We start from the raw sequence: 23,889 nt of genomic DNA, 5'->3' as shown, positions 1-23,889 counted from the left end.
CAATCCTGCCAATCAAATGTTCAAAAGATGATGACCATAAATGACAGATTTTAGACCATTACATCTCCCACTAATTATTAAGAAAAATGACTGATTGCATCTGGGTGGACAGAAATTTGAAAATGTTCACATGTGGAAATAATCAAATCCAAGGAAACTCCAGAAATTAGTCAAGTTCATGCGGAAAAAATATCATCCAAGAAAGCCAAACATTGCAATTACCTCATTTTCCATCCCAGAAACAAGCACAACAATGTAGGTAAAACCTAAGTTCCTTGGGTATGTAGGTTCGGGGGCAGTTGCAAACACTTTTTGAAGAAGGGGACGGGTTTGTCAAGCGTAATACGTGTAAAAACTTATATACATATAACTGGAATGACGAATTACTATAAATTAACAATGTTCATGATACCATAATACCATTTTCAAGATGAAATACATCATTCCTATAAAGAAATGGACTTTGTACAACAAACAACAACAAAAATGCACAATATATATTTATTATCAATCAGCATTCATGATTCAAAATTCTCATTGAACATCGAACAGTCTAGCAATAATTAGGAAAACAGTAAACTTGATCAAATATCAACTGAAATTGACATTGATAGGTCTTGAATCTTAAACAAAGCACAACCTATATTCAAAAATTTCCCAGTGGCACTTCCAAAAATTGGTAAAAACAACATAGCTGATTCATTTTCTCAAGCCAAGTCTCTAATCCTGCTGTTTATCACTGCCCATGAATTTGCCACAAGAAATATCCAAAATCCTTATCTTTCTTCTTGTTCACTTTTGGACTGCTTCTCCCTTCAATCTGAAAATGAAATGGCAAGTGTGCTTTTGTGCTTTGAGTTCATGAGAGTGTTTGAAGTGAGGGGTTGAGGTTTTGGATGAGAAAACTGTTACCCACCACAATGGGTACCCCTATACGAGAAAAATTTTCTCCCATTCCTCACATCCAGCCAGCCAGCCATGCAGCCCCTAACAGCCACGACTAGCCGATGCTGTGCCATTAGATCTCCACCACCTACATCAACCGTATACTTCTCACCCATCTAGCATGAGCACATGGATGAAGGTGAGTTTCCGATCAAAAGTTACTTTATTCATTTTGCAATTGCATGCTTATGCTTGTTTGTATTTGGGCATTTGATATGGATTATGGGGTGCCCTAGAAGAAAGAGGGGTTTTGATCGTGATCTTGTGTTGAAGAATGTAACTAGGCTCAGTCTTCGTAATTGTATTTGAATCATAATGAAATGTATTTATCAAAAGAAAGAAAAAGAAATTATTATTATTATTATTACTACTTATTAAAGCATGGGTTTCATGCTTGGGTCTGTTGAAGAAAAGTGTAACTAGGTTCGGTATTTGTCAATGTAATTTTGATCTTTGTACCTGTCATGAAAAAGAAATATTATTTTTGTAAAGTATATGAGTGAGTTTCTTGCTCATTCCATAGGGGTCTAGGAAAGTCAAAGAGTCAAAATCATCTTAAATAGCTCTTCTTGAGCATCTATGTAATGTACATGGGTCAACCTAGTGTCAAGTAGCCCTCCAAGACAAGCACCATCCTCCAAAGAAGAAGTCTGCTTGGGAAAACAATGTGAAAGATAGTCAAGTTGGCTTCAAAGTATATATAGATGACATGTCGGGTCAACAAAAGGACGCAACGGTTCACTAGCTCACGTCGACTTGCATACATGGTCAAATAACTATATATATATATATACAGCTAGAGTGATCAACGAAATATACACAACCTCAAATCACTCTAAGACTTCATATGATACAGGAAGATAGTATCTCGGTAATACAAAACAATGATATACTCAATACATGATCTCGGTGATACAAAACTGTGAAACACAGTGACAGAATCTCGATATATGGTCTCGGCGAAAAACTCTGTCTCGTTGCTCGGTGAAAAGCTCTGTCTCGGTGCTCGATGAAGACACTCTGTCTCGGTGCTCGATGAAGACACTATGTCTCGGCTTAACTATGATCACACCATAATGCACAACATACTCTGTCTCGGTATAATCGTGATCCTACATACTATCTCGAGACATTTTGTCATAATCTCACTAGATTCAATGGAATGATATGCACATACCTCTGTGTCTCGGCCTGCACATGATCACGTCTTCACAGAGTCAACACAGTCATAACACAGATCAAACGCAGTCACAAGTCTCGGCTCTCAATAATCCAATCCTGACATAGTTGTGGCAGGGAAGATCTCGATACAGGGAGACATAGTCACAAGGTTATACAGCTATCATGATTTTCGTGGATTTAGGTGCAGACCGCATATACACAGAGATCTTGGTGGTATGGTGAAAACCTTGATGGAGGTACAATAATAGTATTATAGCAACAGAGATGATCTCAGCGAAACAATGAAGCAGCAATAATGATATCATTGTTATAATGAATATCTCTGTGAAGGTGCAGTAATGAAGACTTCAGTAAAGCAGTTGTAATAATGATGATCTCGTCAAGATGATTGGTGTCATGGTCTTCGAGTGGCTCAGTAAATCAAGGGTCGTGGTCTTGGTGTTCGTTAATAGGAATCTATATAAGAAGAATTTTGTGTGGGTTTTCCTCTCTAAAAGAGAGAGGTTTTGGCCCTGGCAAAATGCCAATTTCTTGAGTTCTTGTCTTTGTTCTGATAGCTATTTGATGAAGTAAGAAATATACACACTAATGATATCAAGAAAAGATTGTGCTAGTAAACTAAAGTTAATATGCCTCACAAATAGTTATCATGTAAGAAGAATCTCATTAACTCCCTGCCCTAAATTCTTCAACATGGTATCGGAGTTATGGTTGCAGTCAAAGGAAGGGCAGAAAAGAGACATTTCAAGGACCAAGTTTCTAGCAGAGCATCAAATCAAGTTGAAAGGATATCAAGATCTACATTGCAAGATCAAACCCTAATCTTGATCAAACCCTAACAATCTACAACAACAGTCTATATCAGCAAGGGTTTTTGTCTATGCAATCAAGGAGACAATCTACAACAGCAAGAACTTGTGTCTCCACAGTCATCATCGAAAGGCCACCAAGACTCTCATCAAAATGTCTATAAATCAAGATAGCTCAAAGGATTTCAAAACGAAGATCACATTAGCTTGGAGAAAGTTGAAACCCTAGCAGTAATCTTGATCCACACCATGAAAGAAGATCATCTGATGGAGTAGCAAATCACCCTCATGAAAAGGAGCAACCTCTCTATTGAGGAAAGGCTTTCTCATTTGAAAGAAGATCATCCAAGAAGAAGCCCTCATACATCTTCTTCATCAACATGATCAAGGTGAAGATTTTGTCTTCACAAATCAAGTAAGTACTTTTCATTAATCAATTTGGTAAAATGACTTCATGATTGCAAGGAGACCTACAGGTTGATGAGTCATCAAAAGTCCTTGCATAGAATAAGGAGGATCGTCATAATCCTCATGGAAAAGAAAAGTCATTGATGTCAATGGAAAGGTCTCTGAAGGTCAAGGATTGTTTGAATGCAACAAGAGACTCATAGGATTTGTATGAAATCACTCAAAGGTCCTCTCATGCCTATGTAGCAGAAGAGGAGACATAAAGAGAGATATATGAAATGCTAGAAGATATACTCTCTGAAATTGTAGTAAAGAAGGTCACATCACTTAGACCTACACAAAAATAAAGGTATCAAAGAATGAAGGAATATCTTCATGAGATCTCAATTGAGAGATCTGGGAAAGATGATAAGAAGGTAGTCATCATTGATAAGCAAGGTAACAAATGTCAACGAACAAGAAGGTTACCTCATCCGGCAATTTGTGGTCTCTATGCTAAATAGAGAAAGACAAGTTGCAGACAAAAGTATTAAAGGTTAAAGAACTCAATCATGTGTAGAAAGGAACGGAATTTTGGTCCTCAAACAAAACAAGAATAGTATAAGGTTCAATGCTATGAAAAGAATATGGAAAGAAGTTCATATCGCCGAAAGATGGAGGAAGCTGAAGAAAAGGGCCAAGGAAAGAGGGAGCAACAGATCTCCACTATGATTAGATGGCCTCCCTCACAAAAGGGGTCCTATCATAAGCTCCTAAATCTTTAGATATGGCCATGATATTAAGATGCATCGTGGCATCATGAAAGCATTAGAAGCAAGAGCTCGTGGCATCACCATGGGAATCATGGAAAACAAAATCCATGACAGTCGAACATGAAGGACATAACTCTTGGGACCCTCATTGGACATTGAAGCAAAGGAAGAAGTCATCCAGGACAGGTCTCATCATACATCAAGTCAAAGGGAAACATCTGCCATATGAGGATATACAAGATCCTCAAAATTCTCTGATAGAATCCTAGTCGGAAGATTCACTAATCAAGAGAGGAAGCAAGTGTTTCATCAAGAACTCCAACTTATGGAATTTATGGGATGATGGTATGATGTCATAAGAGATGAAGCAGATCAAGGGATTGAAGACACTTCAATCAGGGAAGTTGCTGGAAGAAGCCTAGATGACCTAAAGATAAAATGAGGTATGTATGCTTGTATTTAATTTTTATAATGTCATGTCATATGGTTGCAGGTAATATAGATCATCACTTCTATCGTAAGAAGCATGATCGAGGGAAAAGGATCTCCTCCTCTGAAAGGATGCAGAAAGGCATAAGTCACACTAGATGAAATCAACATAATATGTCCTCATATGAAGTATGAGGTGGTTGACTACAACTAAGAAACTCTGATTGAAAGCTCTTGGGAAAGGAATGTGTGAGGAAGGAAGAGATCGTGAGATATGCAAGCATGATGAAGGCAATCAACATCCAAAGGACCAAGAAGATTTGACTAAGAAATCTCCCAAAAAGATATGAAGGCTCTGGAAAAGATGGAGACCCTTGACAATGAATATCTTTGGAGATATGTCAACATGTATGCAAGATGTTGATACCTACATGAATATGTCATGATGAAGAGCCATCTTGAAAGGTACGATTTGATTTAATGTTATGTTTTGATTTCTTGAGTAATATCTGGATGAGTTCATGCAGGGCTACTGGAACAAGAATTGTAAGTACAAGTACAACCAACATTCATGTGGTGGATGGAAATTCCTGAAAGTAACATGATGAGGAAGAAGTAGCCATATGACAAAGGTTCCAAATACATATCAAGGATGCCACTTTCCATGAAGAAAGGAATGACATGACAAACCAAGAAGGAAAGTGATGGATGGCCAAAGCCCTACAAGGAAGAAGCTCGACTGAATTTCATGACATCAAGGAAAGAAATTGATCAAGCAGCTGAAGGACCCACAAAGAAGAAGTTGTTGATGTATTAAAGAGTCCCTAGCTAAGAGGAAGCTCTGACAGGTCCCTGATCAAGAGGGAGCTTGAACTAGATCACCCCTGATTAGAAACGAGTAACAGTTGTGTTTTTTTATTTCATGTGTCATGCACTAGACCAGGACTAACAGTCGTAAGTCTAGGGGAACGCCATGAATAGAAATGTAGGCATACGATAGACACAACATTCTTGTCTTCACCTGGGAAGAAAGAATGGAGGGTTGGGTAATCATCTGGCATCCGATACTCTTTGAGGATGTGTAGGGCATCCAAGTTAAGAGTAAGCAAGATGATCGATATTCTTTGAGGGCTGGGAACCCAAGATAAGAATAGTCCTAGAAGGTCATACTTGTGAACACCTGGGTGGGTATGTACCTTGAGAGACAGTGATGAAGGTGTCTATAAATCATTGGTCTCGCTAGCATTGTAGCTCATGGTCTGATGGAGAGATGGAGCTGTTAGTCAAGGCCTTGCAGTTTGACAATGTTGGTTGATGTGATGCTTTACAAATGGGATTACCAATTGAGATTCTTTAGATTCAGAATCACCAAGTACCATTGTAAATACCTCCCTAGTTCAGAGGGAGTGTTGAAGAAAAGTGTAACTAGGTTCGGTATTTGTCAATGTAATTTTGATCTTTGTACTTGTCAAGAAAAAGAAATATTATTTTTGTAAATTATATGAGTGAATTTCTTGCTCATTCCATAGGTCTAGGAAAGTCAAAGAGTCAAAATCATGTTAAAGAGCTCTTCTTGAGCATCTATGTAATATACATGGGTCAACCTAGTGTCAAGTAGCCCTCCAAGACAAGCACCATCCTCCAAAGAAGAAGTTTGCCTGCGAAAACGATGTGAAAGACAGTCAAGTCGGCTTCAAAGTATATATAGATGACATGTTGGCTCAACATAAGGACGCAACGGTTCACTAGCTCATGTCAGCTTGCATACATGGTCAAATAACTATATATATATGCAGCTAGAGTGATCAATGAAATATACACAACCTCGGATCACTCTAAGACTTCGTATGATACAGGAAGATAGTATCTCAGTCATACAAAACAGTGATATACTCAATACATGATCTCGGTGATACAAAACTGTGACACACAGTGATAGAATCTTGATATATGATCTCGATGATACAACACTGTGACACACAGTCTGTCTCGGTGCTCAGTGAAAAGCTCTATCTCGGTGCTCGATGAAGACACTCTGTCTTGGTGCTTGATGAAGACACCATGTCTCGGCTCAACTATGATCACGCCATAATGCACAACATACTCTGTCTCGGTATAATTGTGATCCCACATACTATCTCGAAATATTTTGTGATAGTCTCACTAGATTCAATGGAGTGATATTTGCACATACCTTTGTGTCTCGGCCTCCACACGATCACGTCTTTGCATAGTCAACACAATCATAACATAGATCAAACGCAGTCACAAGTCTCGGCTCTCAACAATTCAGTCCTGACATAGTTGTGGCAGGGAAGATCTCGATACAGGGAGACATAGTCACAAGGTTATACAGCTATCATGATTTTCGTGGATTTAGGTGCAGATCACATATACACAAAGATCTCGTTGGTATGGTGAAAACCTTGATAAAGGTACAATAATAGTATTACAGCAACAGAGATGATCTCAGTGAACAATGAAGCAACAATAATGATATCATTGTTATAATGAATATCTCTGTGAAGGTGCAGTAATGAAGACTTCAATAAAGCAGTTGTAATGATGATGATCTCAGCAAGATGATTGGTGTCTTGGTCTTAGAGTGGCTCAGTAAATCAAGGGTCATGGTCTTGGTGTTCGTCAATAGGAATCCCTATAAGAAGAATTTTGTGTGGGTTTTCCTCTCCAAGAGGAAGAGGTTTTGGCCCTGGCAAAATGCCAATTTCTTGTGTTCTTGTCACTTTGTTCTGATAGCTATTTGATGAAGTATGAACTACACACACTAATGATATCAAGAAAAGATTGTGCTAATAAACTAAAGTTAAAATGCCTCACAAATAGTTATCATGTAAGAATAATCTCATTAACTCCCTGCCTTAGATTCTTCAACAGGGTCATCATGTTATAGGCCAAATACCCATTGAGGACTTCTAGGTTTTGTCTTGAGCAATGTTTTAAAGCTCTGACTCGGGTTCAGAACTGACCGAGGGTTGACTCTGACTCTGACTCCGACTCCGACTCGATATCGACTCGGCTGGTTTGATTCAATGACTCGGTCGTTGTAAAAAATACATTAAATATTTATTTTTTTATGAAAAAACATAATTTTAAAGATTTCCAATAATTTTTCCGAACACAAAGCATTAAAAAATAGAGAGAAGACAACATATGATCAAAGTAGGCTCATGAATATATCCATTAAATCATAATGTCACCCAGTGCACTGTCCAATACATACATGATATAGAGATCAGAGAAAAAAAACAAAAAAACACATAACCAAGGAGGCTCTAAATGGCCTCTACAACAAAAGTAAAACATCACTAGTCACTAGTAACTACTGGCTACTGCTAGAGAAGCCAACATCATCTGGCTCAGATCTAAACCAGAGTCAAACAGGGAAACCCATGGCTCCTCCTCCTCATCACGATATCCAACTGCAACTATAGAAGTAGTAGCACTAGCAGGTGCAATGAGGGGGTTGGGTAGCTTGTATAGGCTTGGGAGAGGTTAGATGGACAAGCAAAAACCTAAAACCAAAAAATAACCAAGTTTGGAGTCTGCTTTCCCTCCAAATTCCATTGCTGACCAGGTTTGACTGGCTCGGCCAGTTTAAGTTGGACTCGGCCAAACCAGCCGGTCTATTACCGAACCAGCGGAATCAGTGTCTGGCTCAACCAGTTCAGTAACAGACCAGCCTTTGAACCGGTTTTTGTAGCAAGCCAACCTGGGCAAGGGTCCGGCTCGGTCGACTCGGCCAATTCCACATCGGTTCGGCCGGTTTTTAAAACACTGCTCTAAACATCCACGAGGATCCATGGAGTGTTGTCTACTGCTGTGGAGGCCCATGGCTCTCAACCAATGTTTTAGAACTCCAATTCAGACTCTGAACTGGTAGAGGGTCGACTTTGACTCCGAGTTGGTATCAACTCGGCCTAGTTGATTTCAATGACTCGGTCTTTGTAAAAATACATTAAATATTTATTTTTTATAAAAAAACATAATTTTAAATATTTTCATTCATGTTTCCAAACACAAAGCATTAGAATATAGAGAAGACAACATAAGATCAAAGTAGGCTCATGAATATATCCATTATATCAAAATGGAACCCAGTGCACTGTCCAATACATGTAATATATAGAGATCGGAACAAAAACACATAACCAAGGAGGCTCTAAATGGCCTCTACAAAAAAACATCACTAGTCACTAGTCACTACATTACCATGGATACGAGGAGGTGCTCTGCTCTGTCTATCCTGACTCCCAACACAAAGTTGCTTGGTCTCTTGTACAGATAAGAAATGCATGTCATTGAGTGACAAAGGGCACATGCCAATCTGGCAGCTTTTTTGTTCCCAAAAATGCCTTTTGTTGTTATGAAATGAGTTGCCATTAGGAAGTCATTTTTAAGCTTGATGTGACAATCATGTGACATTTTGCTGCCTAGTTTCACCTCTTGTCTGGATCTTAACAATAAAGGTTATTGTTGCATTGTCTTGTTGTGAAAATTTACTTGTTTGGCACTTTGTTTTCAGTACTAGTCTTTAGTAAAGATATTCATTGAATTTTTTTCAACTCCTCATTTAAGTGCCCCCACTATGGTACAAGTAGCCCATAGTATCTATGTTACCTGTAGGCTGCAAGTGTTTTACAAAATGGTCGAACTAATTTGGACTTAGCCGAGCCGACCGGTCTGTTACCGAACGGCCGATTCGGTAACAGATCAGCCTTTGGCCCAGTTTTTGTACCGAGTTGGCCCAGGTAGGGGTCCGTCTCGATCAACTCGGCCAATTCCAAATCGGTTCAGCCATTTTTAAAACTCTGGTCTTGAGTCATTAGAGTCATCGTCCATTTGATAAGACCCTTCTTGGGCTTTTGGATCATGTAAAAATAATTTAAGTCATTTGTCACCTCCACACCAAGTCAGCCCTCACCTGATCAAGTCAGCCTACATCAAGGTAATTCGACCCGCATAAGAGGCTATAAATAAGGGCAGTTTGATTCATTTGGAGGATCACTTAACCAAGTTCGATATTCAAGAAAGGGAAGCAGAAGAATATGAAATTGCAAAATAAGTAGAAGGAGATTTTCTTGAGAAGAAAATCGAAGCTTTTGGGTCATCTCTCTCTCACATGTGTGAATTTACTAGGCCACTGCTAGAAGGTCAAAGTTTTGCATCAAGGTCAAGTTTTTGTTGCTTCATCAAGGTCGAAATTTCTATTGTCTCTAGGTTGAAGTGTTGCTATTGCTTCTAGGTCGAAGTTCTACAAGATCGAAGTTGCTACTAGGTCGAAGTTGCCACTAGGTCGAAGTTTCTGTTGTTGCTTCAAGATCAAAGTTCTGCTGCTGCAAGCTCAAAGTTCTTGGTCAAAGTTGCCTTTAAAAGACAAGGCTTCCACTCTTGCGACTCAACAATTTCGATCCCATGAAGTCTATGTGAGTGTGAAGACGTAGGGACTAATAAGTAAGAAGAGACAGATGGAGGGCTTGTTAGTGTAACACATCAAAGAGCCAAAAAGTTTTCACTGAATCGTTTTAATTTCTAATTACAATTATTTTTTTCAAAGGGAACCTTGCTTTGTGATTCTAAAGAAAAGGAAAAAGAATTTTTTAAGGAACAATGATATGGACCAAATCATATGAATGTACAATTGCCATTCAACCATCACATTTCTGTTAATTTTAGGTATGTTCTATGCTTAGAGCAATTTATTTCAATTTTCACAGTTAGCTCAATATCTTTTCCAGGTTAGCAATCACATCAGCATTAAAGTAAACTGCAGATAGAACATAAACATAAATCGCAGAAGACAAGCCAAGACAAGAGGACACAAGATGTGGCGCTAGCCAGGGACAAACCCCAATGTGGGGAAACCCTTGATCAATTCTTCTTATATGTTCTTCAATAGTTCAGCAGAGAGAGAGAGAGAGATAGTACATTTACAACAGAAGTCAACATTTTGACTTATCTAGATAAGAGCATAGATCATCTCTAAGAAGATGATACATGAGATCAGTTGAAGACATGCTGCTTCAACTGATTCTCCAAGGTGACTCCTTCACCTATCATCGTGCTGCATCTCGTCATCATGTTGCACCTCACCGTGTTGCACCATGTTGCACCCATCATCACAATGCTGCACCTCATGACTGTTGCACCTAATGTTGCACTGTTGTCCCATGTGCCATGGTTGAACCATGTTGTCCATGCTTGTTGTCCCATTGTTTGCTTGTTGTACCTTGCATGCTTGTTGTACCTTGCTTGCTTGTTGTCCCTTGCATGCTTGTTGTCCCTTGCATGCTTGTTGTCCCTTGCATGCTTGTTGTCCCTTGCATGCTTGTTGTCCCTTACATGCTTGTTGTCCCTCATGCTGCACCTTATTGCAGCATTCATCATCACTGTGTTGCACCCTTATTACAATGTTGTCACACCTTATTATATCATGTTGTTGCACTTACATCAATTCACTGTTAGGGGATTCTCTGATTGCCACATTGTTGGACTGGTAAGGGTATTCTAACAGTTGTTTGGACAGCCTTCACAACATCTGTCCCAAGGCTATGATCACCCTTCTCCAGCATTCCTAAACCACACGTTGGCTTGTTATACCCCAGCAGTCACAACTAGCCCTTACGCCCTCCTTGTTATCCTTAACGTAGACCTGTAGGTGTATAAGGGACTGCGGCTTGCTACAGCAAGCCTATCCCTTGCTGCTGTAGCCCTTTCCAAGGGTTCTATCCCCACGAAACAGTTCCTCATGCCTTCGGCCCTCAAGAGCAGTCTGCGGCATCCAAGACAGCCTCTAGGCCTCCACCAAAGTGACCCAAAAACAGGCTACTGCTCCAGTAATTAACTCGGCCTCCATTGAGGAACTCGGGCCTCCTCCACGCTGTCTAAGATCCTTCCTCTCTTGCTGCGGTTAGAGCTTTCATTCTTCCATAGACTGCGTTAAGGTTCTAGGGCATCCATCTAGGGTAGAGACCCTTTTCTAATCTGCGTTGAGGGCTTACATTGCTGCCCTTCTTGACTGTGTATACCTCTTCATAGGTTATGTTAGGGCTTCTCCAAAGGGCAGCGTTAGGGCTTCTCCATAGGGCAGCGTTAGCTCTTCTCCATAGGGCAGCGTTAGCTCTTCTCCATAGGGCAGCATTAGGGCTTCTCCATAGGGCAGTGTTAGCTCTTCTCCATAGGGCAGCATTAGGGCTTCTCCATAGGGCAGCGTTTAGATCTCTCCTCCATAACTGCGTTGAGAGCTAGATCATCCTCCTTAGGACTGCGTTAGGGCTACTTCCTCCTAGATTTCTCTCACACTAAAACCCAAGACAAGTGGAGAGAAATCAAGAGAGAAGTTGTGTGTAAAATGACTCTCAAGTCATCTCCTTTTATACTAAAACGTTGAGCACATGAGGGGTTTATTTGGTTGCTGGCCGACCTTGACGAATTGTCTTATAACACAAATAAATTCATAACTCCATGAATACTTATCGGAATCGGATGATCTTTAGATCATTCCTACAACCCTCTATGAAAGGGATCCAAGAAAAATATCAGCTACCATAAATAAGATGACCCACATGGAGTTTGGCCCTAGTTGCCAATTTTAACAATTTCATTAGTCAAAAACAAATTAATTACATATGAGAGTTTTTAGAAAATCGAAAGGAAGAAAATATTTTCTTACTTTGGTAAGAACTTGTGATCATTTTTATGTTGTCTTCTTTTATCTTCTCTTCATCAAGAAACTATCAAATCAAAAGGAACATAAAGATCACAATAGAACACAGTATATAAGCTCTCAGCCAAGGCAAAACCCCTCTTCTAGGGGAAAACACAATCAAGCTCTTCTTCTATTATAGAACCAAATCAAAATGAGACAACAAGTACTTGATCAAGACTTCCACCAAATACCAAGTTAGCCCTCCAAAAATATCTTCTTTCTTCAATGTCTTTCTTGAAGAAATCAAAGTCTTCTTTAAGATGCTAAATTCAAAGAGTCAAAGTCTTCCTTCAAGGATATTTCCTTCAAGAATCAAAGTCTTCCTTCAAAGAGTCAAAGTTTTCCTTCAAAGAATCAAAGTCAACAAAAGTCAAAGAGTCTTTCTGCAACTTGACAAAAATTCGGCTCCCTGGTTCAACTCTGCAACTTGGCCTGCAATCTTCGGCCCTACAATTCACACAAGTCCTAAGAAATTTTGCATGTGTGAGCTAGATTAGGTCAGAATTAGGGTTCCTTCCCTTTCACTTGGATTCTTCTTTTGTCTTCTAGCCTTTTTCTCTTATTTTCTTTTGATCCTAGATGCATATCGAACTTGATTGGATTGAAGTCACATTAGGTTGAATTCTCTTCTAATATATACTCATCTTGAGTGATCGAATGGGCTTCTTTTGGGTTGACTTCACTAGTAGGACTGACTTGGTGTTGGGAGTCCACAATTGACACTTTAAAAATCAAATTTAATGGTTCTTTCTTGATACAATGTGCCCATAAGGGTCTTACACATATGACAAGGACTATATTGACTCAATAAACCCTAGAGCATGAAGAAAATGTTTGGACTATTCGACAAAAAGAAATAGAGCATGAAACCCATGCTTTTATATATTTTTCTTTTCTTTTGCTTTTACAATACACATACAATAACATAGTTACAATTTCCAACAAGAGCCACCAAGAAGATCCATACAACCACAAAGGGAATATCGCATGGAACTGATCATACAAATCCTATAGCTACTAAAATCAAGTTTCCAAGGGAGTTTTAGTTGCCGTACACTTGTACGAAAGACATCAATTTAAATCATACCTATACGGCACTAAATATGACCTATACAAAGCTAAATCATGCTCGTACGAACCTATACAGACATTTCCATGGGATTCTTGAACGCAATTTTGTATTGTGGGCTTGTAGGTTTGTCTAACAATCAAATCAATGAGATTTCTCAAATCTAGTAAGAAGGCCAAGATGCTAGATTGACAGTAATTAAAGAGAGGTATGTACATGTAATTTACAGAAGATCAAGGGATTGTTGACAAGTTGGTGCCTGAGGAGGATTGGTGTCTTCATTTTATTGCCAGGTTGGAGCTTGGGCTTGCTCAAGAGGATTGTGTCTTCATTCTATTGCCAGGTTGGAGCTTGGGCTTGTACAAAAGGATTGATGTCCTCATTTGCCAAGTTGGAAAATGAATTTGTAGAGGAGGATTGGTGTCCTCATCATTGTAAAAATTGAAGCTAATCTAAAACATTCAAGTACTTCGAATTCTTGTGTCCTTGCATGGTTTATATTTTGTGATTCTAATAGACTAGCTTATGTTTTGAACAGGTAAAATTATTGATTGGATGAAATATTATTTCAACCCCCCTCTCAATATTTCCAACATTTGTTTGACAATCAATGGAATTGGAAGCAGATTTAAGTTGTTTATGCATGAATTACATTGATGTTTGTAGCTCAAATAGGTAAATCTGCACAAGTCTATGTGTCAAAACGCGTGGAAGATGTCCAAAGTCTTGACCTTAGCAGATTAACTTAAATTAAATGAATTATTAAAGTCAAGTGCCTTTCATAAAAGTGAGTTTAATTGAATGAAATGTAAACATTTTTACACTAGTGAATTAGATGAATCTAAACCGTTGATTGAGACTTCAAGACGTGGTCATCAATGGTTAATTGATTTGATAAATAATTCAAGATTTTAAAGGAAAAGCTAGATGAAGGTGAAAGACACAAGAGAGACATTGAGTGATCTCAACAAGGGTGACAAACGAGTTTCATCTACTGATCAAGCCATAGAAGACATCAAGAGTAATTTGCAGCAGTAGAGATCAATTAAGTTGTGGTCGTACGCCTTAGAGGGAGAAAGGGTGACCGTACTTGTTAGGTCAATCGACGAAGGGTGCAAAGAAAGGCATATGACAATTGCACAGCAAGTCGAGGGCGCAAAGTGGAGGTCGAGGGTGGTTGTACAACATATAGCACAAGTTGTACAAGTTCTACAACTCGCAGACTAACCAACAGCAATTCAAGGGTTATTGGAGGGACTATATAAGACATGCAATTGCCCTATTAATTTTGGAAATTTTCTTGTAGCTTGCATTACTTTATAAGTGGAAAATTTTCCTAGTAAGGGAGCCCTTGTAAGCTTTGATATCACTTTAATAAAAAGTTGATTTGAAGGGAAAAAATATTTCCATGCACGTACAGAAAGTGGTTTCATTCGCTTCTGCTATGATTTGTTTTACCACTTAAAAATCCTAGCGGGTGCATTTTATTCAGTGAGAAAAACTCAAAATTTATTTTTAGCAAGGAAATTAATAGGAAGTAATTTACCAATTTATTGGGGTTAGAAAACTTTAACATGGTATCAAAGCACACAATCTGACGAGGAGGGCAATTTCCAAATCTAAATTGCAAATCAAAGGCAGATTTATAAACTAGCAGTAAATCTTTTGGGTGGTACAAAGACTAAGCACAAATCCACAACAATTTGTTCAGATCTAGAATATGGAACCAACAAATCTCAAGTTCAAAGACAAATTGCATGGGAGATCAAACTTCTTGTCTTGGAAAACAGGCATTAGTTTGATTTTGAACAGAAATGACTTTTGAGAAGTAGTTGACAAGGTAATTCCTTCATTAACAAATCCGCAAAAAATAGCAACTCATAAGAAGAAGGATATCCGAGCTTGCTGAGTGATCCTAGATGCAGTGAAGGACCATTTGATTCTTCACCTTGTTTGAGAAACAGTCGGCAAGAGAGAAGTTTAAAGCTCTAGTGGATCTTTTCCAAAGCAATAACATGAATAGGAAAATGATATTGAGGAATAAGCTCAGATCGATGCAAATCAATGTTATCTAAACTAAACCGATTGTCGAACCAATCACCTCAAAACTTGGAATCGAACTGAATCCAAAAAAATTGGACTAAAAACCCAGTCAACCAAAAAATACATAAACATTCAAAGTTTGAAAAACAACATAATATCCATGTGCATCCATATGAATCCAAACCATTATAGACAAATATGCAAAGTTTCTCATATATATAGCAAGGATACATATAACCAATATAGCACTGAGTACAATACACCTCTAAAGAAAAAATATATCAACAAAGAGGCTCTAGATCGCCTCTAGCATCAAAAAAAAATCATACTACAACAGCTACATATCTTCAAAATTGTTGCCTATACTGGGATCTTCATCATCAATATAGCCATCTAAGCATTAAAGTAAGATAGAAAACGCTTAACATATCTGTTACACACCTAATCCATGGGGATTGGGTCAATAAGTCATAAATATGTAAATAAAGGGAAATATGACCAATTAGAATAGGAATCGGCCTTGATAGATGAATCCCAAAGCTCGCTCTCTAATGTTATATAATTTTGTTCTCATTAATGCAATGGGATCCAAGTTCGAAAGTTATTCCTTAGCGTAACATGGTATCAAAGCCACATATCCCAAGTTTAGGCATTCTGCCTGCTCTTCGTAACTGCTTCACTACTGATTCCTTGTTTGTTAGGTCGCAAACCTACACAAGGCCATTTATCTCACAACTTCCCTAAGGCCCGCTTCCCATTCAATGTCCTATTTGTTTCACTAGTAGCAACCTGTTGTCGCTGCGACAAACACCCTCCAAAATTTTGCTTGCGCTTGAATTTTGGAGCCTACTGTTGGAAAATCAAAGATATTATATGAGGGTTTGATTCTCCTTTCTTTATAATTACTTGTGAGAGCGTTGGCTTCTTTTACTTATTTATTATCTTATCTTTCATCAAGAAATTACCATATTATGTGTGTATAAAGATCACAAAACAAGAGACACAAGATATAGGCACATGCCAGGGCAAAACCCCCCTTGAGGGGAAAACCCAGCCAAGATAATTCTTCCTTTCAATAGTATTCTTTGAGACTCTTTACCCTAGACCAAGACCAAACTTTCCCTCCACACCATGTCAGCCTCCCAGATCTTCGACTCCTTCTAGCAACTTCGACTAGGTAGCAGCTTCCGACAATAGCGAAATATTAGGAGACTTTGCTCTCCCAACCCAGACCACAAAACAAAGAGAGAAAGGCACCAAAAACTCAACTTTCTCTCTATAGACTTCCCCAAAATTGCACTTCTTTCAACCTCCCGGCAACAAACTTCACACTTCTCCAGCTCTTCTTGAGATATCGAACTTGCTTAAGAGTGAATGCTCCAAATGACTTTGACCTCCTTGTATATATAGGCTTCTTGTGGGTCGAATGAGGGTCCTTACACCGACTTGATCTCTTTTAGGCCGACATGATGTGGAGGGTACATAATTCATAATTGACTTGATCCAAAACCTTTTTACATGATTCAAAAGCGCAAGAAGGGTCTCCTTGAGTGTACAATGACTCTATAAACTCAATATTAATCCTAGGAGTCCACAATGGGGACTCTGACTAATATAATGATGACCCAAGCATGAAACCCATGCATTAATAAATCATTGTTACAATAATAAAAATTATTTTCTTTATTCTTTTGACAAGTACATTTCATAATGACTCAAGTACATTATTGAAGACCGAACATAGTTACATTTTCTAACACTCCCTCTTAACTAGGGAGGTATTCATAATGTACACATAAAATGGAAGATCTAGAACTACATGAAAACATGAAGAATTTTTAGGCACCGCAATGCCATGGACTAGATTCCTGACCAGGGCAATCTATCCAAGTGGGACCAAGGTGGACTCAAGCTTTCAGTCCCTCTAGGTACCATTAGGCTTACTTGCTAACCACCAACCCAAACATACAGGTGTGTAACAAAAATAGAACTCAATAACCAACACCACCTTTTCAACTTCGGGATCTAAACATCAACACAGAGTATTGGCCTGATGTCTCCCTAGGCAATGCTTCACTCGCAAAGCCTCAACAAATCTCTTCCATTTCCTTATCATCAATACAATCACCAATATCTACCAAACCCAGCAGGTTCCTTAGATATTCAAACTTCTTATTAGGAAGATCCTCTGACAGTATGTCTGCTACCTGTTCTTCTGTCGGGACATACTCTAACTTCACGATCCCATCTTGCACCAAGTTCCTAATAAAGTGGAACTTATTATATGTTTTGTCCTCGAATGAAACACGGGATCTCCATACATCTTGATACAACTTTGATTGTCACAATTAATCACAGTAGGGCCCAGAGACTTCTTGAACAAATCTGTTAGAAACTTCCTTAACCAAACAGCCTCTTTTCCTACTTCACATGTAGCCACATATTCTGCCTCGGCACTACTCAATGCAACAGGATTTTGCTTCTTGCTCATCCATAAGATCATAGCAGCTCCCAAACTAAAGCATCCTCTAGTCTAGCTCCTTCCATCGGTCTCACTGCCACCCCAATCAGAGTCTATGAAGCCAATTAGCTTCACTTCCTTACTATCATACTTTAGGCAGTGATGTATAGTGCCACGAAGATACCTCAATATATGTTTGGCAGCTATCCAATGATCATGACAAGGCTCCAACTGAAACTAACTAAGAATGTTCATTGCAAAACATATATCTGGCCTAGTATTTACCAAACACATCAAGGAGCCCACCAACTATTGATATGAGGTAGGATCCACGAGACTAGAGTCGGAGCTCCTCAACTTCTTGAGGTTGGTGATCATAGGAGTGGTCATCGGCCTGGAATCCATCTATTGATTTGGGGTAGCATCGGATGTGCTCTAAGACTCAAATTTTGCACGGAGGCTTGGGCACATGTATTCCAAAGAACCCAAAAAGAGTTTTGAGAATTCCACCCACAGACAATTTTATTAAAATAATTAATATTTTTTAACGAGACCCTAAGTCTAAACTTAGGAAATTAAAAATATTAATGGGTATTAATCTAATTGTAGGTGTAACTTCTAGAAGAAGACGAGGATCAAGCCAAAATGATCAGAGCCATTGATTATGATTTAATCTGGGTCGTTGGTTTTCAACAAAAGGATTATAAGAGGAGACTTGAGGGGCATTTGGAAAACACACAGAAAGAGTTCAGAGACGATTTTCTGAAGCAGAGCAGCTGTCGGGAGATTTTCGATAGTAAGCTTTTGCAGTGAGGGGCAAGGATAGTTGGGTTGGAGTATCTTCTCCAGGACCCAGGATCAGCAGTAGAGAGGCAGAGAGACACCAGGAGGAGGCAGTGCAGACCTAGGAGGGGTTGACGCTAGGCCAGAAGGGCCCACGCAGAGCCAAAAGGGCTCACGCAGAAGCAGCGCAGTCTTCTAGTGCAAAAATCCAAAATCTGTTGGGGCGCTGAAATTTCTGAGCTGGGAGGGCTGGAAACTGCTCCAGAGGGCAGACGTTTCCCAGTTGCGCTGACATATAGCCTGTTGAGGCTGACGCAGGGCCAGCGCAGAGATAGCTAGGGACAATTGGTTCAGCTGCCGGAACAGCCGAAATTGTCGGGTAGAGTGAGGTAATCTCACTAAGTTTTTCTGCCAGTTTATTTTCTCTATAACTGGATTGTTAGAAGGGCATCCAGTATTCGAAAACTACTGCTTAATAATATAAAACCCTCAGAGTTGTTGCACCGGTTTTCCCAGATTGGGTTTTTCCGAGGATATTTGTCCAAAAATAATTGTGTCAATTGTGTTGTATTTTCTTTCTTGCTCAGTCTCTTGTTTCTACATATAATTTAATTAAGTGAAGGTTGCAGTAGTATTTAATTTGATATTTACCGTAGCACACGAGAAATAACTTGTATGAATTATCAAGTAGGAGAAGTAACATTAGTTTGTTGCAGTAAGAATTCCGGTTGAGGAAATTTCACATGGTATCAGAAGTGCAGTTAGTAGATCCAACGTTGAGTAGAAGAGGGAAATCAAAAAGTTACAGGAAGCAGCAGTTTGAAATCCCAAAGGGTTTGCGCAGTTCTTAGCCGAAGGGCTAAAATTTCGAGGCGATCTCTCTCCGAGTGAGTCGACGGAGAGAAGGACATCCAGAACAAGTTTTTGTCAGGGCAGAGGGAGCAGCGTTGAAGCCTCAGCGTGAGGAGAAGCTGGTGGGACACAGATTTTTCTGTAGGCAATTTGTTGGGCAGAAAATCGTTAGAAGAAAGAGGAGAAGCGCAGCTGAGGGAATTTCTTCCTAAGGAATTCCTAGCCAACGAATTCAAATTCTCTAGAGCTGAGCAGCAACAAGGGGCAGCAAATTTACTAGCTCCAGCAGGGGTTGTGTAAGCTAGCCCAGCAACAGCACAGAGGAGAGAGGAGGTCATTCGACTTTCTATTTGTGGCAGAAATGGCAACCAATGGCTTGAGGGATCACGACAAGTTCGACAGAGAAAGTCATTCCTTCTAGATGAGCATGCCCTCAAGACATATGTCAACAGCATGGTGGTTGTGCCTACAGATCCAAATCCGCTAAAGAAGTACAGATCAGAAATGGTGAAGACCAAGAGGATGATCCTTGGAGTAAAGGATCACGTTGTTTGTCATGTCGCTAGCAAAGGGACTGCTAAGGAGATGTGGGATGTGCCTTCGCAACGCTATATCAAGGTTCTTCCGAGTAGCAGAAGATGTACAAGGAGCAGAAGCTGAGATCTGCTCAGATGCAGAAAGGAGAACATGTGGATCGATTCCTCATGAAGCTCAAGGAGACCCGCGATGAGTTGTTTGTTGCGGGCCATACACCTCAAGATTCAAAGTTGGTTAAACTGGCCCTCAATTCTGTCTCAGATGAGTGGCAAGTCTTTGTCCAGAGTATCGTGGGCAAAGAAGCCTTGACAAATTGAAATGAGATGTGGGCAGCTCTAAAACAAGAGGAGCTGAGGAGAGACTTAGTCAAGGTCAAACTTGACGGAAGTAGCAGCAGTGGGTCGAAGCCCAAGGAGGAGGAGGATAATACAGCCCTTGCATCAAAGGGATAGCAAGAGCAGCAGAGATGTAAGAAAGACGTCTCAAAGATCAAGTGTTTCAGGTGTGGTGAGATGGGTCACTACGCTACCAAGTGTCCTCTTAAGAAAAAGGACAAGGATGAGAAGCACAATCTGAAGGTTGCACCCGCGAAGATCGAAAAGGAGTTTGCCATGGCAGTCGAGATACCTCCAGGAGGGAGGTGGGCTGATTTGGAGTTGTAGTTCGAAAGAGCTATAGATGGGTAGGATCCTTGAGGAGTCCACCTCTTGGATCAATACCTTGCTACGGGAGCCCAGTTTTGTCGTAGTAGGATCGACTAGTGTCGGATGGTGCCGAGGAGTGTCGGAGATACAATTGTAGTGGCTAGGAGCGCCAGAGTCTGAGCAGTGTAGAGCAAAGTTGACAACAGTGCAAATGGCACAGAGCAGAGGTCAATAGGAGCGCAGTATATTCAGAGGGTCAGTGCGGAGACTAGCAGTAGTCAAGCTCCAGCGTTCACGTGGTATCATACTGAACACATTAGTTCAGTGATTTTGGATGTTTTTCTGTTGTTGATTGAGTCGCAGCAACAGTATGCAATGGCAGTGCTAGCAGTAGCACAGATGTAGCACTTGAGAGGGAGTTGTAGTATGGATGCAGTGTTGACAGTGGCAGCGTCAGCAGTAGTACAGTTACAGCAGCAGAGCAGTAGTTGGTGGACAGCATGTCAAACCTCAGCAGTGCAGAGGACCATGCTTCAAAGTCAGAGCAATATGCAGCAGCATATTGCTAGAGCACATTCCTCACTAAGAGGGAGTGTTGATTTGGGGTAGCATCGGATGTCCTCTAGGCCTCATATTTTGCAGGTAGGCTTGGGCACATGTATTCCAAAGAACCCAGAAAGATTTTTGGGAAATTCCACCCACAGACAATTTTATTAAAATAATTAATATTTTTTAATGGGACCCAAAGTCTAAACTTAGGAAATTAAAAATATTAATGGGTATTAATCTAATTGTGGGTGTAACTTCTAGAAGAAGAGGAGGATCAAGCCAAAATGATTTGAGCCATTGATTAGGATCTAATCTAGGCCGTTGGTTATCAACAGAAGGATTATAAGAGGAGACTTGAGGGGCATTTGGAAAACAAATAGAAACAGTTCAAAGAATCGATTTTCTGAAGCAGAGCAGCTGCCGGGAGATTTTTGATAGTGAGCTTTTGCAGTGAGGGGCAGGGATATTTGAGTTAGAGTATCTTCTCCAGGACCCTGGATCAGCAGCAGAGAGGCAGAGAGACGCTAGGAGGAGGCAGTGTAGACCCAGGAGAGGTTGATGTTGGGCCAAAAGGGCCCATGCAGAGCTGACGCAGAGCTAGAAGGGTTCATGCAGAAGCAGCGCAGTCTTCCAGTGCAAAAATCCAAAATCTGTCGAGCAGCTGAGATTTATGAGCCGAGAGGGCTGGAAACAGCTCCAGAGAGCAAACATTTCCCAGTTGGGCTGACGCTAAGCCTATTGAGGTTGACGCAGAGCCTACGCAGGGCCAGGGCAGAGATAGTCGGAGACAGTTGGTTCTGCTGCCGAAACAGTCGGAATTGTCGAGTAGAGTGAGGTAGTCTCACTATGTTTTTCTGCCAGTTTATTTTCTATGTAACTGGATTGCCAAAAGGGCATCCAAAGTTGTATTCAGAAACTAATGCTTAATAATATAAAAGCCTCAGAACTGCTGCACTGGTTTTCCCACATTGGGTTTTTCTGACGACATTTGTCCAAAAATAACAGTGTCAATTGTGTTGTATTTTCTTTCATTCTCAGACTCTTGTTTCCGCATATAATTTAATTAAGTGAAGGTTGCAGTAGAATTTACTTCAATATTTACCATAGCACACAGTAAATAACTTGTATGAATTAACAAGTAGGAGAAGTAACATCAGTTTGCTGCAGTAGGAATTCCGGTTGAGAAATTTTCACACCATCATCCCAAATTTCTGCAATAACTTGATGATGTACTTTCCTTGCCCCAAATATATCTCCCCGGGTCTTTGTCATACTTCTCAGCCTAAGTAATAGTGCATCAGTCCTAGATCCTTCATTTCAAATTCAGTTGCCAACATCTTCTTGCATTCTTAAATTCTTCTACACCAGTGATGAATAGATCATCCACATATAGTAGAATAATTACGGGCTCATTATTCACGACCTTGATGTATAGATTCGGATCAGCAGAACTCCTCACGAACCCAATTCTAAATAGATATGCATCCATTCTTGCATACCATGCCCTCAATGCTTGCTTCAAACCACATAGGGCCTTCCTGAATCTACAAACATGAGAGTCCCTGCTATTCACTTCAAATCCCTTGGGTTGTTCGATGTACACTTCCTCATCAATGGTCCCATTTAGAATTGTGGTCTTAACATCCATTTGATGGGTATTCCAACCCATTGTAGCAACTAATGAAACCAATGATCTAATGGTAGTGTACCTTGTTGTAGGTGCAAAGGTTTCTTAATAGTCAATACCTTCCTTTTGAGAGAAACCCCTTGCGACAAACCTTGCTTTGTACTTGTTTATACTACCATCAACAACATGTTTGATCTTATAGATCCACTTTGATGTGACAACTAATTTGTCACTAGGTCTGCGAACGATCTCCCAAACCCCATTATTCATGATGGATTGATATTCTTCCTGCACAACTTTCTTCCAAACCTCTTCATGCTCAACTTCCTTGAATGTAGATGGTTCGGCTTCAATTAACTTTGTCATATATGCAGCATAGCCAGAATATCTCTTTGGTTTCTTACTTTCCCTGGAGGACCCAGTTGCAGCTTCATGTCCTTCAGCATCTTCTAATGTAGCTTTCAACCAATTTGGCCTCTTCCTTGTCGTTGGAACAACCACTGATTCAATAAGCTCACTTGGTCCTTCTTCTTCAACATATGTAGTAGAGTTCTCATGATGAACTTCTTCTTCTTCAAATACGGGAACTTCTTCGTCATCAGAATCAATAGGAATATCCTTTGATTTCTTGTAAGCTTGATTTTCATCGAATATGACATCCCTGCTTACTTCAATGTGTCTTCCTTCCTTTATGTAAATTCTATATGCCTTTCAGAAAAGACTATAACCAACAAATATTCCCTTGATACTTGTCGAGTCCAACTTCTTTCGCTTGTCTTTCGGAACATGGATATATGCTAGACTTCCAAAGATTCAGAGATGATCCACACTCGGATTCTTCCCTGTGAATACTTCTTCAGGTGTAGTATTATCAAGACTCTTGTGAGGACTTCTATTTTGAATGTACACGACAAACATCATTGCTTCACCCAACTAAAACTTCGGTCGATCTTGATCAAGGAGCATAGTTCAAATGCCTTCTTCAATTGGCCTATTCTTCCCTTCGGCCAATCCATTTTGTTCAAGATAGTAGGGAACAATGAGCTCCCTCTTAATACCTGCATCCTTACAAT

The 23,889-nt window shown here is 39.9% G+C and overlaps 1 protein-coding gene across 2 annotated transcripts in view; it reads right to left on the bottom strand.

The window, feature by feature from the left end:
* Nucleotides 1-23,889, bottom strand: part of LOC149261685 (putative thimet oligopeptidase) — a 439,851-nt gene that overhangs the window by 188,050 nt on the left and 227,912 nt on the right. The window lies entirely within an intron of this gene.

Source organism: Pinus tabuliformis, chromosome 6, assembly GCF_031772625.1.
Source record: "Pinus tabuliformis cultivar Carrire ecotype Pingquan chromosome 6, CPIR1, whole genome shotgun sequence".
Lineage (NCBI taxonomy): Eukaryota > Viridiplantae > Streptophyta > Pinopsida > Pinales > Pinaceae > Pinus > Pinus tabuliformis.
This window is presented reverse-complemented; position numbering and strand designations above follow the sequence as displayed.